The sequence below is a fragment of the Syngnathus acus genome, chromosome 6 (assembly GCF_901709675.1).
Source record: "Syngnathus acus chromosome 6, fSynAcu1.2, whole genome shotgun sequence".
Classification (NCBI taxonomy): domain Eukaryota; kingdom Metazoa; phylum Chordata; class Actinopteri; order Syngnathiformes; family Syngnathidae; genus Syngnathus; species Syngnathus acus.
This window is the reverse complement of record NC_051092.1, coordinates 4,965,686-4,983,066: the sequence shown is the minus strand read 5'-3', so window position 1 is coordinate 4,983,066 and position 17,381 is coordinate 4,965,686. Positions and strand designations below refer to the sequence as shown.

General features: G+C 41.9%; 1 protein-coding gene across 5 annotated transcripts in view; it reads left to right on the top strand.

Annotated features, from left to right (window-relative positions):
* lingo1a (leucine rich repeat and Ig domain containing 1a) overlaps positions 1-17,381 on the top strand; it is a 165,345-nt gene that overhangs the window by 77,371 nt on the left and 70,593 nt on the right. For all 5 annotated transcript variants that reach the window (XM_037254904.1, XM_037254902.1, XM_037254900.1 and 2 more), the window contains one exon: positions 14,792-14,952. The gene's annotated coding sequence lies outside the window, so the exon portion shown is untranslated. The remainder of the gene's footprint in view (positions 1-14,791; positions 14,953-17,381) is intronic.

The window sequence follows — 17,381 nt, the reverse complement described above, 5'->3', positions numbered from 1 at the left end:
CGATTATTGTTCTAATTTGGGCATTGTGGGCGTAAAAATTAAAAAGCAAGTTTCCCTTTGGGTAATTCAGTTTTATGAATTATATATAACAATATAACAAACAAGGCCGTCAGCGATTATCGTTTTAATTTGGGCATTATGGGCGTTAAAAAAACATAATTTCCCGTTGGGCATTCAGTTTTATAAAATATATATAAAAAAAATACAAGGTCATCAGCGGATATCGTTTCAATTTGAGCATTATGGGCGTAAAAATAAAAAACAAAGTTTCCCGTTGGGCATTCAGTTTGGGCGTAATGAACAGGGAAATGATGATGTCATTTGGCATGAGCGCAGCGAGCACCTGTCAAAGCATCTGGCCTTGTATAAAGCGACTTTCACCCGTCCCGTCTCATTGCAAAGTCCCAGACTGATAGCTGCAATTCAAGTCGACTTGCTCTCCCCCTACCTCCCTCCCTCCCTCCCTCTTTTGGTATTCCGATGCTTCACCATATCCCCTCGGGCAATTTCTGCTGTTCAGCTGACCCCCAAAATTCTCGTTCCTGTCACTTCTTCCGAGCCGACAGCTAGATCAGAGGTCGGGTGCGGCGGCGGGACGGCACCCTGCTACGCCCCCCCCACCGGGATGACAGGCCTTGCTCAATACCTCCCCAGCAGTAACACGCGTCTTTGTCACCATAAAACACTTTGCGCTGTTTTGCCCAAGGCGCGCCAGGCTGACAGCCGGCATGGAATGGACGATGACTTCCATTATGTGTTTACAATCAAATTATATTACACTCATTTCTCGAGAAACGCAGAGTCGGCGGTCACAACTTTGCACTCGTCACGCCGACCTCATGCCGATTCCGTTTGACGGCTACACCGAAGAGACGTCGCGGGGAATCAGCGAGACTGTCCGTGAAGATTCGGTGTTTTGAATCGCCCCCGACAGCAAACAACCTGAGTCAAACAAAGCGAGTCAGCGATAAATCAATTTTTATGCTGATGATGTTTTCCTCATCAATAAAAAAGAAAAAGAACAATTTAGCGCCTATAACAAAAACACAACAATGTAAAATTCCTTTCAATCTGTTTTTCTTTTTTTTCAAGGTTTGTTTCCAAATCTCATTTGTGTTATATGATAACAAATAGTTTCCTTGAGAAATTTGAAAAATGGAGTGCAGTGAGACAACAACAAGAAGACGTCAGTGAAGTGCGGCCGCTCCTCGGCAGTAATTCGCTGAAGACTTATCTGTGCTGTGATTCACGACGCGTCACTTGGGGCTGTTTCATCACACTTTGCTGTTGATATGGCCAAGGTTGGCTCTGGGGTGAAATAACATTAGTGGACCGGTACCTACCTCCGTAAATCTCAACTTGGTTCTCCTCCCACTCCATCCGTCTGTCTGTCTGTCTGATAGTTGCCGATCCAATTGGCCACGTTCACGGGGAAGAGAATTTAAAGTTGGCTGCTGGGTTTTGTTTCTCGAGTTGATGAGGTGAACGTCGCGTTCGTCTTTTCGGGGGAGGGGGTGGGAGTCTCCCGCAGCCGAGCGGTGAATTACTTGTGACAAGTTATCGGGCCTTTTTAACGATGGCCATAATTGAGGATTAGCAGCTGACACCGCCCGCGAGGGGACTGGCACTGCGTTAAATGGGACGATCGGATCTGCCACAGCCGTCGTCAGTACGATTTTGTATTTTTTTTTTGCCACGTCCACGCTCATCTTGAAGACGCACGTCCGTCACCTGTCTTGCCTGGAGGTTGCGATGATACGGTAAATTTTCAGAAAACAAATTTGTACCTCACAAAAAATGCTCAACAAAACGTCATTTGAATTTTGCCTTTCAAATAATCAGTTGAAACGATCATAAAATGCATCCCGGTGTTTTGTTCCGGCAGATGCGGAGAAGGCAATTCACCTTGGCTACAAGCGAGCGCAATATCTTAAATCTCGCACTGCACTCCAGGCTAGCGTCTCGTAATTTATGAGCCAACATAGCTAACAGCAAGGACTTGTGCCATTTCAAAAGCTTATTCCGCATTCAAGATATCTATAAGGCAAAAATAACTATAGGCAATGTCATTTTGGTACAAATCTGTGCTATTTGCATCCCTAGGCATAAGTGGCATATATATATATATATGTATATATATATATATATATACATATATATATAGTCTTTTTTTAGCACAGTGTTTTGTGGTTTGATCTGATTGCATCTTTAATCGAAACAAACCCAAAAACCAAAGTGTACTTTACTATTAGCAGAAATGCTATATGGCTTTTTTTTTTAATAATATTTTATTCATTGTTAAACAGACACAGAACAGAGAACATACATGACAGCAGAGGCAAATACAAACATCACATAAACTAAATAACACAGAGAGAGGCAAAAAAGGATCAAAGAAATAGTATATAATAATAATAATAATATAATAATGATGATCCTTGGAGGATTTTTTTTTTTTATTGCTTCTGCGCCAAGATTGGCAGCATCTCACCTACGGATGGCATGCTCATCGTTGCCCAGGGAACATTCCACATGACATAAGACATCCTGCTCCGGCTGCACCGAGCCCGAGCTTGACATTTGAGGTTTCTTATCCATCTTATCTAAGGAAGAGCCTCTGTCAGATGGCATTGAGACTGGACGGCCGTCTCCACAGGCACGCCGGACTCGTCCTCCCTCGCGTCTCGCTTCACTTTTGAACCCACTCACATCTTTACTATTCAACTGTGTGACAATGATTGAATTGAAATGGAACATGAAGGCTGATTCTTGCAACCATTGCACGGATTTCTTAAGGTTTTAAAATGAGCACAAAGAGAAAATATATCTTAAATAAAAATGTAAAATGTAACAAATTCCAAATGCCAAGGTATCAGACGAAAAGAATCGTTCCTATTTACTTTAGCCGAAATGCTTGTAGAAGATAAACAAAATACTTACTTCACAGGTTGCATGTGTGACACATTAGCATTAGCAGCTAGCTTGATAGCGCAAGCGATTACCGCTAAGAATTGTATGCCGGATGCCATTAGCTGGCCTCCCTCTTCTGAATAGTCCATTTTGGTAGAAGATAAACAAAATACTGTACATGTTTCACGGGTTGTGTGCGCGACACATTAGCATTAGCAGCTAGCTTGATAGCGCAAGCGATTACCGCTAAGAATTGTGTGCCGTATATTTTCATTGTCGTTGATTTTTTTTGTACACTATTTATTTTTAGAGGGGTTAGAGTGTAGACCAAATTTCAAGAGTTTGGATTCTGAAGTGTGGTCCCGTTCTTATCTCGTATATGTTCCACTGCAATGACAGTGAAACGAATGGCAGTGAGAAACAAAGCAGTAAACTACTGAGCATAATTCAATATTGTATTATAAATATTTAAACTGAGTTATTCTGTCAGCGTTTAAATAGTGGATGGAGCTTTATTATGGCATCAGTGATTCATGTGTAGTATTGACTAGATGGGAATGCTGTGATGAAAATTCATGTTCAATAGGGAAAATGCACTTTGCAAAGCCATTTTGGAGGAAATTTGCCACGTGCAATATTGCCCGGCAGTTGAATTAGGAGTGACATCTGGGTGATCGCTGATTTGTTTTATTGGCTCAAAATGAAGCTGCGATACGCTTTTATTCACGTTCCAGAAGCTATTCCTATTGAACCGCAACATTTAGAGCTCTGCTGCACTTTTTGTTGCGGGATCATGTCCATTATTTTCCTCCTATTTCTTTTATTATTATTCCATAATAATAATAATAAATGTCCCTTTGCAATTCATGAGGTTGTGCAGGATATGTACTGTTTTTATTTTGGGCTCTGCACAAGCTGACCCCGTGACCCCTATGGTAATATGTGATTTCTCTCTTAAGAGCAACAAGAAAAGTCACTGAGCATTATTTAATGTGTTCGTGAACTGTCCTGACCTGAGTCTGAGCTGCACTAAACACAGTCTGAGAAGACTGCAAGCCACAGAAATTCAACTTTAAACTACTTCACTTGATTTTTTTTTTTTTTCCCCCTGACGTTTTGCTTTAGAAATGTTTTACATAGCACGTCTAACTACGTGGCCAACGCACAGGCTAATTTCAAAATAATGGCTTACCAAATATGTTAGTATGGTTTTATTTTGAAGTAGGCTCTCATAGCGCACAGTAGCATGAAGGCTAGCTTAACTTACATTTTCGAGATTTCAGTTAAAGTTAAAAAAGTTAAAGTTAAACTTTTTTCAGCTCACAGTTATTATTGCCATCACACAACACTGTCCCGTAATCTTATTCACTCGGTAATTCAGGACGCTAAGAACCCGCTAATTAATTCGGCCGCTATTGTATGATACGGCACAAATCTCTGGCGTTAGCAGCTAGCTATTAGCTAACTGCTTTCCCTGTAATAAATGGCGACTAAGTTGTCACCGCAAGTGGTCCATGAAACCCAGACAAACATCTTTTTGATTTGATTTGACGATGACGACTTTTTTTAGTTCTTTCCCTACCTCCGCTCGCGAGTTGAAGCAAATTGAATCGGGCCCCTTTGCCTTTGTAAGTCCTCATGTCTTCATGTGAGGAATCAATTTTTTCCACAGCCCGAGATGCAATGAATAATAAATCGACGGAAAAGTTTTCTGTCCGCGAGGATGAGCGCCGAGCGTGAATCTCTTTTGGGAAATCTTGACGACCACGAGTGGATATGTGTAAATTATACATTTTAGAATATTAAGCGGCAGCTCTGCGGTGGACAACGTGGTACTTTTGATTAGAGCAAAACTCCTCCACCCGGAGTGGGGATTCGTGACTTACACCACGGCGGAAGTTAATTTTGAAGAGCAACTTTTTTCTGCGACTCCCTTTTTTGTTCCATTTAATCAGGTGTATGCAAATGATGGTGTGAATCATTTGAGCTGTAAATGGAGGCTGGATTACGGCAGCCCTGGTAGGCTTGTTAAGAAGATCCGCTGCTCAAAATGGATTTCACATTTTAATGGGCTTATAAAACCACAAGGCACTTTGTTTTCCCTCAGTAACGGCCGTCGCTGTTGTATACGCGTGCTGTGATGCCGCAGAAGGCTGCGCTTGTCAAGAGTAATTACTGTTAATTTGAGGGAAGAGAAAGTGATCCAGTGGCGCCGTTCCGATGCTGGCCAACTGTTGACCAATGAAAATAACTCACCGCGAGAATTGTTGACTTTCATTTTACGTGCATGATTTTTCCATTTGGTGTTCAAACTTTACAATGTTGACCATTTTGCATTGTTTGCATAGTCGTCGCATACCTCGGCGAGCGGCCCGACTCATCTTTGATGCTCGTGTAACTATTTTTTTTTTATGCACATACTCTCAGATTATTTTTGGACAACGACACGGCCTCTATTTCTGAAATGATGAAAGTTGGTCGAGCATGTTGTTTGCTTTGGTGACCGCTGTCCTGGCTTGATACTCTTGAGAGAACAGATATGAAAGTCAAGCTTTTTTATTTTTTATTTTTTTTATTGATTTATTAAAAAAGAAAAAACAACTCTAAACTATTTATTTATTTATTTATTAAAAAAAAAAAAAAAAACTCAATACCATAGGACAAAAATGTCCCAATCGTTGCTGGTTGCTCATTGGCTTTTTTCCAAATTTATTGTAATGGCTCCTCATAATGATGAAGCCCGGCCCCACGAGAGCAAACGATAAGGATTACAGTCAGGAGGCCAAAAGCAATGTATCCGCTTGCGTCACATGACCACTAACGGCGACTTAATTGCCGGCGAAAACGACTTGGGCAGGCGCCGGCAGATTGTTTATTGAGAAACTAATCTGTCCGCCTCTGCGCCTCGGGCTGCTGGCCCGCGAATACAGTCGGACCCTAACCTGGCACAACAGGCGGCGACGAGGGTCGTCATTAATCAGGCCGGCTAACACGGAGCTCGCCGACGCCATGACATTGAAGCGAGAGCCTCGCGTATATGCGGCGCTCTCGCCGGGTGAGGTATTTAAAGCCATTCCCCGTTGTCGCTCCGCTAGCGCGCTTCCGTTGTATCTGCGGATGAAATATTAACCCGCGGACCGTCGCCTAAGTGTTTCATAAATATTGCATAGTGTGGAAGCAGTAATTGGTTCGCCCATCTACAATGGCTGTCACCTCGGCCCGCAGGAAGAAAAAAAAAAAAAAAAAGGAACAGCGGGAAAAGGCAGCGCAGAGGACACAATGTAGCGGATGCGGTTCTTAATAGAACGCCGCATATCTCTCCTGTATTGTGCATTATGGCCACAAGGAAAGCACTTAGCGGCCGTGATGGTTTGCAATGCGCCGGCTTTATTACAAAAGCACATCGTATCCATTTCCAGGCGCCTCTTTTTTGTGTGGAGAGCGCCGGCGCTGGCATTGAATCATGTGGCACTTTGTTTTGGGGAAACAAAATCAATCAATATTTATACAGGACACCATTGGCTGGAGATTAAAAGGCACATTGAATTTGTAAAGGTGCTCCAAACTTTGAAAGTGGAAGCTTAAAGGCCCGGTGAGGTTTCAAGAAATGTCTTGAAAATTGGACTCACTGCCGAGAATTGTGTTTCCTGGAAAGGTTGAATAGATAAGTGTAGAAAATGAAGCAAAATTGTTAATAAAAAAATATAAAACTAATTAACGGAATGCATTTGCGCGTACTTGCAAAAGTCAAATTTTGTTTTACTTCATTTTGGCAACTCCTCTTCCGAATGAATTAACTAGCACTTTGAATTTTTTTTTTTTATCCAAATTTATTTATTTATTTAAAAAAGAAATCCGCCGGCTTTGAAACGGCGTAAAAACTGGCAACTTTGGACATGCGGAATAAACAAAACATCAGTTTGTGTTCCTGCTTTGGTTTCGCCGCTTATCAGGACAGCGTTGCGTTATCAGTCCCGGCACAACATGCGTGCGTTGTGCAAGTCTGCAAAACGGAATTGATTTATTTATTTGCAAGCAGTGGGGGGGGAATTACACAACCCGGCTCAAATTTTGGTGGGCAGAACAGCTCAACGGTGTCGAGGGCCGTCGTTTTGGAGCTCATCCTTCAGCGGAGAATTTTTCTTTTTATCTTCCCGCTCGCAGGACGCATGTGCCTATCTGACCTACTTCTCCCGCAAGTTGTCCTCTTTCTTACTTTTGTGCGTTTCCTCGTCGGCGAATTGAAGCAGCGGGCGGACGACTCCGTTTTTATCGATACATTTGTTAGATCATCAGAATATCCCAACCCAGTTTACAATAATGGGATCGTTTAGTCACTGCCACTGGCGCAGCTAGGTTTTTTTCTCGGGGGGCCAAGGGGCCTGCAAAAAAAAAGAAATCTTCTGAAAACACCGATACACATTCATTATATGTTCTCAACAAGGCATGGGGAAAATGTTGGGAAAAAAAATCCTGTAAATATCTGAAAATACTCAAAAGTCAATGATCCGGCCTGGTCCAAGCAAATATCAAAATTTATACGGCAAATGAATACGCCAATCAAATCTGGTCATTAAGCATTCCGCTTCCACAAATCTTGATAGCGGACTTTGAGTTCTTGCGTTTGAGCCGCGCAAAAGGTTTCTTAGTCCGACTTGAGTGCCAGCGTATGAGAACAAGGCGCTTCCCACCGGCTGTTGCAAAGAGCCCCGGGGCCAAAGGCTTTCTCTTTCTCCTTCTCGGCGTGACAGAAAACGTCTTCTTGACAGATGTTTATCATTTAAGTCCGAGCGCTCTGCTCCGCCTGGCCTTCATATCTCGGCCGCTTTTCCCCCAAGCTCAGCAGAGAATCGGGATCCTTCCAGATATCAGCCGGAAACGAGCTTTCTCAGACAAGATTTTAAAAAATACATTTCAAAATGCAACTGTGTTTTTTTCTTTTTTTAGATGGTTCGGCCATGAACTAAAAACAGTGTTTTAATAATAACCGCATTTCTGGCTGTACAAAACTTATCCATATCCTTATCATTTTTTTATTCCATTTGAATGTCTTGGTGTGATGAGGAACGTATTCTTAATCATCACACTCATTAATTCCTTTTATTTTGCCTTATATTTCCTTTTGAAAAGAAAGTTCTATTTTGGGCCTTTAATGAATGAATGCAAGATGAGAAGATTTATATCTATATTAGCCTCTATGTCTAGGGTATGGAAAACTTTGCTATTATCATTGGATTTAAAAAGTCTACACACCCGTTTCATTGCCAGGTGTTAAAACCTTAAACCTTAAAAATAACTCAATTGGGGTTAAAAAGGCATTTTAGAGAAGGGGAGTTGCACAAGTGTGCACCCCCTCCCTAATCGGCTATGTTCAGAATGAACCACTCACGTTCAAGCATGGGAATGAGTCAATTAAACTTCCTCTGATGACACCCGAAAATGAAGTTCAGCAGTTCAAGTCGGCTTTTTCTTTTTTTTGTTTTCTTTCTAGCAGAGGCTTTTTTGCTTACACTGACTGCTACTCAAAACAATTTTAATTCCCTCTCCACCTTGACTGATGATTCAATTCCATTTGAAATGTTTCATCTTTTCATCTTTTGAGGATGGCCAAAGCTGCCTTTGGTGACAAATATACTTTTTTAGAACTACGGCCAAAAATCTCAACCCTGGTTTCATTTGAGCATATTTCAAGTACTGCTTGTAAAATCAAGAATATTTCTGCACTAAAGGTGATTTTCCCCAACCATGTTGAGTGCACACAAGTGGAACAAATTGGCAGAATATTAAGAGCTATTTTTAAAAGAACTGCATTGTCACCTCGGGGGGGGGCTGACAGCTGCTGCTCTATGCAGTTGACATCACCTGACAGTCGAGCAAACAATTTGGCTCGTGGAGAAGAGTTCAAAGTAAAGTCATTTCCTCAACTTCTTCAAGATTTTTTTTTTTCCAACCTCGACATTTTGGGGTTGTGCGTCATTTGGGTATCACAGCCTGTCCCTAATAAGTTGACCTCACAAGCAATATTGAGCAACTCAACTTTGGACTTCCTCATTTTGTTCACTCGAATACTTAAAGGGCTTTTTTTTTTTTTTAGTGATTCCAAGCAGGTTACGAGTTCATTGAAGCGGCGGCAGTGCACTCAACAGTAAACGCTCCGTTTTTTTTTGTCGCCTGGCTGGCCGTCTGGCTGGCTGCCGGGCAGAGCCGTAATGCGACGTGTTTGCAAATTCTAATTTGTTAATATTACGGGCCATACTCCAAATGAAAATGACAGACAAATTAATTTTTGGGTTCATAGCGAGAAAAAAAACAATTAGGCATGATGATGCGCTTCATGAGTGCAGTAATTCGTTTGGAAATGTCAAAACGCTGTCGCTCAATAATGCTTCCGTACCTTTTTTTCCATTTGGACTGTGCACATAAACCGACATATTTTTTTTATGATAGCAAATAAACAAGCGGGCCCACCGGAGTTGGCGGAGATTATGTTGAAGCAATACAACGCCTTCCCCTCTATTATAATCTTTCCCGCGGTGTCGGAAGTCCAACTGTGTTTGATTTTCACTGATGAGCGTTTAGGGGGGGGTGAACTATTTTTTTTTTTTTCTCCAGTTCAGCCTGAGAAAATGTCACGTGAATTTAAAAAGATGAAAATAACAGACATTTAGTTCATTTGCAAGCAGTTAAAAAATGACTAAATTTATTTTTTTTTCTTCAAACAGGCATGCTTGTTTTTTTGCATTCTCCGTTCAAAAATGACTGAACATTTTTTTTTTTTTTTTTAAGAAATGGCCGTGCTTATTTTTTGCATTCTCCCCGACTTTGAGTTTGCGCTCAAGTATGAAGAAATCTTTTCCAATTGAGTGCGAGTCCCTGCAATTTGCCCGCCGGCGTATTCTGGCGGACATGAACTCTCCATCCCGAGAGCTCTTCCTTGGGGAGAGGCAACGCGTGTTGCATGTGCTGAGGCTTAACAGCAGGTTTATACCAAGGTTAGCGTCACTCCTCAGGCCCGCCTAACTCCTCGGCGGAAGCGATTGACGTGGCCATAAGCCGATCTGGGTATCCGGGGAGCTGACGAATGCATCTTTGATGGCTCACCCGTGCCCATGTTGGAATCCACTTTGTACATACATGCATTTACAGCACATTTGGACGAGAGCCTTGAGTGCCTCTTGGAAAGTTGACCTTTTACTTCAACATGGATATGAGCAGAAAAGTGCTGTTTTTTTTCAGGGGGGTGGGGGGGTAATATACCGGTGCATGACATGGAATGGCTTTTAATCCATAAATACGGGTTTGAAAATGTGTTTTTATAATGCTCTTATGTTTTGGTTATCTGTCCTCATTTTTTGTGAAACAGTTTGTAAGGTCACAGTTTTTAATATGATAAATTATAATGATTGTATTAAAATAACAATTATATATGCTGTTAAAAACAAAAGCAAAACAAAACAAGATCTTAATGCGTTAACTCTTTTGGCCACCTGGGGGCAGTATAAAACAGATATGTAGAAGGCCATAGTTACAAATAACCTACGTAAGCTGCAGTTGATGTTTTCTAAAGGACAAAGTAAACATCCCAGAGTATTATTATCTTGTCCGTCTAAATGTGCTGCACCACCGTTTGTGTAGCTGTTGTTTTTTAGCTCATCTTTGGCGTCAATGTGCGTTCTTTGTTAGCATTAAGCTAATCAGACTTTCCTAAGACAAATCTTTTGTTCATCCCTTCTGATGTTCATCTCTACCTACAGTGCCTCGTGGGTTTTTTCCCAAATGTTAACAAAGACTCTCTATCCTCACGATTCTGTTCTCGATGGCGCCTCATCATCCTCAATGTCACGTCCAACTGCCCGCATTTGCGAGCACTCCAGCGCCAGGCACCTTTCGAGCGCACAACAAGCCGCTTTAATTAGGCGCTCACATATTCATTCATCACTCTCATTACCGAAGCCAGAGAGGACTTGAGTACGGATTTAACAAAGTCGTGTGCCTGCTGCTTGAAGATAGCTTGTGCACTTGTACCCGAGTCCAATCAGAGGATGTGACTCACAACCTTGTTGCAATCAGCTTTTTGTTGTGCGCTGTGTGGCCGCCATCTTTCCAAAACACTTTCAATCAAATTCTCTCAAATTGTCGAGATGCCGATTTCATAGATGAACCGCGCCCGGGGTAACTTGAGTACATCCTGCACTTTGCACCTTGAAAAAAGTTCTCTGTGTTTTCCCAGTTTGTTGCAGTCATTAAAAGGACAGAAACACACGGCGGAAAATGTGTGTTAATTACGCCTGCGCTGCCAACACGGAGATTAGCGTGTTCTCGTTATCCGCCGCCGTTTGTGTGCGCTAATTCTCTGAGATGCTGAGACCTTTTCTGGGGCTGTTAGCATTCAGAAGAAAGTCTCTATTATGGGATGTGTTTACGCTCAGGGGGGCTCCTCGCCGGATCCTTCCACCAGCTCGCAGGCAGTCACGAGCAGCCTCGTTCTGAGCTCGCTGGGTCGTCAAAGGCCGCAAGGATGTTCCTCCAGAAGCCAAGACGGCTCCTTTTTTTTTTGGATGTATTATTTAGTAGTGACACCAGGTGGTTCAAATGACGATGCGGCTGACCTTCTTGCTTTATCCATAGACTTTATGAATCTATCTGGGTTAGTTTTGGAACTGGGACAGAAAAAAAAAACTTTGCAATTCAAAATGTAAAAGATTTGAAATGCATAATTTAATTCTCCTCAGCACTGCCAGGAAAGTGTCAGACATCGATGTTTCTGCTGCGTTTTATAGTGGAATATTGCATCAACCATGATATAAGATTGTCTCGTCATTTCATTCAAGGCTTCTCCCCCTAAAATGAATTTTGACAAACTAACGTCGTCTAGTTTGAAGCCGCTTAAAGATATTTGCAGTACGCTTATGAATGGCACAGATCATAATGCTCTCCTAGTGTGTAGGTGGCCGTGACTAAACATGCAACTAAATAAATAAATAAATAAATAAATGAAATATATAATGTGAATAAATGCAATATGTATAAATGAATAAACAAATAAATAAATAGTTAATTGCATAAATATAATATAAATAAATATTGTAAATAAATGAATAAATAGATTGAAATAAATCCATGTTTGCCTTCCCTGAGTCTTTGCAGCCTACGACACTGAATGGCATTTCTTCTTATTTATTTATTTTCAAAAAGAAGGTTGCCACAGTTTCTGGATAAGCCACTATCAATTGATGTTTGCTTTTGCTTTCATGTACACTGAGCCGCGCAAGCAGACAGCAGACAGGTTTATCGGTATAATTAAAAAGCAGGTCGATGAACTGCCCCGCCCGAGCTTCGTTTGAAGGAGCAGCAAATGTCGCTCACTTGATATTCTCCATGTGCAAGAGACAACAAATTTAATTCAATTGCAATTTTGTTCTATAATATGAGACTTAATCTAAATCTCTATTTTTGCCTTCATCATCACGATTTCTGGAGAGCGCTCCACATCGTCGAAATTTTCAAACACCCTTAATTGGCCCTTTATCGACTTTGTTAGGAGTCGCTATTTTGTCTAATTGCCTGCGCGCACACGTTGCTCATGTTTTTCTATAATTTCATTCAATTCACAACATCTGCTTCTTCTTCTTCACACGCAGTTAGAAAAAAAAAAACATTTGGCTAAATGTCAACCAGTTCTGGGTAGAGTAAAGCAGCCCCAGATTATAGCCGATCACCCGATATGATCAATCCCTTTCAAATGCATCTTGTAAGACAGTCCAGACCAATTTCATAATTTTCTTGTTCCCTTGTGCCATTTAGTGCATCATATCCCCCGTTTGGCTGTTTGCTGGAGTTACGTCAGCATTAGCAGTTGAGCAGTGGATTTGGTTACAGAAACGGGAATATGAAATCTCATCGAGCACGTTGAGCTGTGTGAGCCTTCTATTGCAGCCGAATTGTAAAACCTCATCACTTTTTTTTTTTTTTTGGTAACTCTCCACAAGAGGATTTGATTGTAATTCAACACTGCGGATCCTTGTCTCCTGGGTTGCGACGTGTCGACGTGTGCTAATACATGTAAAGCCTGAATTCCCATTTCCATATACTGTATGTATGCTGATGCGCGGCAGGCGAAATATGTCACTAAATCTGCCGCGTGGCAAATCTGCCAGAGCTCCGTTACCTGCTGCATCAAAATTTTATGTTGCATCAATGAAGCTGGGCCAATCAGTTTGGAAAGGAGACCATTTTTTTTGTTCATCTGATGTTTAAGTGCATGTTTAATTTGCTCAGTTGACTCGGTTGTTAAAACTGTAAAAATTATAGTTTGATCACAGAATAAAAATTAATGTTAAATGTGATCAGTGTGCCAAAGCACTACTTTTATTTTAAGTGGAAATTTGGCTGCATTCTCCGACCTCTTGAGGCATTTGAGAAACGCAGAATGGGCACGGATTCCGAGGATAGGTAACACCCCAAAATGTGAACGGGTCAATTTGCGAGTAGCGAATCGCGACCAGGCGAGGGAACATCGCAGTGTCCCAAAAAAAAAACCCCGTAGACTGAAAGTGACCTGCTTCTCAAGTCCGTTGGGTGTGTAACACATTGGAAATCTCAGCACATCAGTCATGAGGACAGGAGTAGCACTCGCCAACATAGCGCAATTAGCGACAGACTTTTTTTTTTTTTCTTTGTCCTTGTAACGTCCTCTCACCCCGCCAGCTAACTTTCCCGCAGTTCAAAGGTCAGCTCTGTAAAAATGTGTGTGATCCCCTGGGGGAGGGGTGGGGAGGTTTTCAGGAAATGTCCCACGCTCACCTTGCGAATGTGTGTAAGAATTCTCGAAGAGACGCAAGCCGCCGACGTACTCCCATGGTGTTCCGCACCGGCGCCGTCTTTGTTCCCATTTTTATTTCATCTATTTTATTTTTGTTCGGCGCTCCTTCCCCGATGAAAAGCGCTTTGTAAACGTTGTTTGGCGCTAGATGAAAACTTATGTCTCGCTCCCTTGTCACATTGCGTACAAACATTTCAGCACTGCAAACAGATATGAAAACATTTGTTTTCTTTTTACAACGCTAAAATTAGAAAACGGTTACACTTACTCCTTGTTAAATGCTCATTAATCGAACAGATTTATTAAGGCCGCCACTGCAACTTTCCGGACTTTTAGTTCTCGAGTATTGCGCGAGGTGACTGTTAAAAATGGCTTATTAAAAAAATTAAAAGTGACAAACATTGCGTACTATAATGTATTTTGATCTGTGGATTATTCCCCTCAATTCTAAAGTTGCAGAACAGTCCCCCCCCCCTTAAAAAAAACTGTAATGAGGCCACAAAATGAAAACAAATAATGAATGAAAAATGAATGGGGGAAAAAAAAATGGCGGCGCATTTGATTTTTCCGTGAAAAGGTTCTAAAACACACGCCGGTGATCATTTTTCACCGTTTATAAAACAGCAACAACTAGTTAAAGGTGATGAATGTGCCTTTGCCACGTGCATGCGACACAATCACGCTTGTCCGAGCCTCCATTAAGGCGCTCGGATGATTACGGATGAGAGTGTGGAGCGCTTGTGACAGGCGTGCGCATGAACCGACACGTGGCACTGTCAGCTCATCCCGCGTGCGTGCGCATGCGTAAACAGCGAGGAAATCTCACAGATTAGCTTTGTGATCAAATCCATATTATTGCCAATTCTTCTTCTGTAGGCCAAAATATGCCAAAGATATTTTATGTCTCACAATACCAGTTACAACACCAGTTACAAATACGCCAAAGATATTTTACGTATCACTATACCAGTTACAATCCCTCAAGGGAAAGTTAAACTTTGCACACAATTTGTGATGCGCCACACTTACATTGAACAATTTTTACATTTTTGTCTGCAGCGGGATGTGAACCGTGAACCTCCAAAAAAAAAGACTTCAAAGATGTTACAGATGAGCCGCCACATGCAACACTGCACAAAGAAGACAGAAGGAAAACATTCCCCCTGTGGCTGCACCGACTGGGATGTTTACGTTGAAAAAGCATCACAGAGGATTGCAGGGTAGGTGAATTGCAACCCGCAGCGTCTTCACGCAAATATGAACATGTATATATATGGAGAAAAGCATTTTTCCCCCTCTCCTTTCCCCCGCATGAGGTACAAAGTAGACTTTTATTTGTCTTGCTTGTATCTCTTTCCTTGCAATCGTATTGAGGCCTCCGTCAACAACAGCGAGAAACGTGCTAGCACGTAATTGTGCATTCTGCTAGGTCACTTTCACACAGAGCGTCTACGTACTGAGTAAACATTGTGAATTATGAATGACGTGCTTATAGGCTGTTCTACGTCGAAAATACATTGAGGGAATGGTCCGTTTGGATGTCAAAATGGCTTTTTTCACATCATGGTGTGGATGGTCACCTTGCCGATAAGAACATGTAATGCAAGCTCGAGAAAAGCGTTAGCGGCAGAAAAGATCACATGACACCATGTCTGACTTTCTGTGCGATAATTGGATGCTAATTGGGTTTTGTTTGTGTTGCTCGTTCTGAATTAAAACGCCTCTGCCTGACATATTTGTTGACGCTCGCATCGTATCGAGGGGCTTTCGTGCTACCCGTCCTGTCCGACATCTTACGATCAATATTTCATGTCAAGTCGACCAAACAGGTTGCTTACAGAAGTTCTTTGTTTGATATCATTCCTGCACTGTGACGTATAAATTTACATATTATTTCGCCTCACAGGTTTTCTTCCCTGTAAATTTGGGCTACCCGTCAGTGGTTAGCACTAAGCTAACTGCTAAATACTGTGGGTTTTGAAAAAGTTGGCTTCATGAAGATGTATGTACATATTTCCAGAAATAATTTTTCAAATTAAAGTGTGAATGATCATCAGATTAGGACAAAGGCAAAATGAGAAGCCCCTCAAACCTCCACACATTAGCTGTGACACACTAATAGCATATTAGCCCCTTTAGCTAGTTAGCAGAACGCGTGAGCTGCGAACTGTGTAGCTTCACTGTTTGTGGAACAATTTGCCTTTACCTAGTCAAAACTCTGATTAAATAAACAATCAAGTTGTAATTTATTCTTGCTTGTTTTTAACAGGTGCTTTTAGAATGCTTGCGATTATCTTCCGCCAGTTAAAATGGTACAAATGTGCCGCTTCATTGTCAACATGTGAAGATTAATGGCTCCTGCTGACTTGGCTTTAATCACGCTCCAAAGTCCGGAAAGAGCGGCTAACAGTTCCGACAAAAGAAATATATTGCACTTAAGTGCGTAAGCGTAAGGTCTGCAAATTCTTCATTATAATGAATCACTTTCCCCTCAGCAGCCGAAAGACGAGCGACGGCTGTTCCGCAATTAAAGACGGAGGCCCCGCTAAGTAATTTACTCTTTGCTGCCGGATGGTTGGCGTGGGTCCTTCACTAAATGCTGACTGGACATTATATTTTAACACGCCCTCGCTTCAGAGCCCCTTTGGAAACATAAACTCTGTCTTTTTTTTTTAATATCTAAATGTTTTATTTGAGTTGAGTCGAGGGCACGTCCCTTGTTTAAAACCGATTCAAAATCCATTTGCAGTACATAACACATATTTTACATTATTGTTGTCATGTGATTTTATTTCCCATATTTTCACTCTTTTTATACATATAAGAACAAAATACAGTGATTAACTTAAAGGTGAAGAAGGTCAGTGGCCTTTGCATTTTTCTTTATGCGACCCTCGGGAGACAAAAGTTTGCACACCTTTAATTCATTGGAGGTTTCAAAACATTTCTTCATCGTGCACGGCGAAATAAACGTGCGTCACGCTCAGGACGTCGTCGGGCCGGTTAGCTGATTAAAAGCGAGCGATGCTAATTTTGTCGGCGGCGCGCAGGGAGACTGGCAGTTTAAGATTCATGAGGTTGCATAATTGGGAGCTGATTAAAACAGTTTGGGGATTTTTCAGAAAAGAGATCAACAAGACGCTTCGTTCTGGCTCATAAACGGACTCATGAAGCCAATCAGCGGCACTTTTAGTCCACCGAGGAATATCACGTGGTCGGGTTGCTGCACTCGCTACCCATGTTAAATTAGCTTCATTGCCTCGTTTAGATGAAGACAATCGTCATGTTTGACTTGAGTTACGACTATTTATCAATAAGAGAACTTTATTATTAGTAGGCCACCTAGATGCGGTAAATCTCGTTCAGCATGCGTACAACACACAGCGACGGCTCTGAACTGATTCATACGTCAGTCCCGTTTGCGGTTTATTTTTTCTGAAATATTTTTTCTGTCAACGTGCTGTTTTATTGCCATAGATTGTCTTTGGACATGCGAGTGAGCCTGCAGGCACACGCGGCGGCGACGCACACACCGGGAGTATCACGGAGCCCATTTTCACGGGTGAAAATATGACGAGCGACGCGCGGCAGCTGTTCTTTGAAATGACATGGCCTCCTGCGGCCGCCACGCCTTGTGACACGCCGTTGT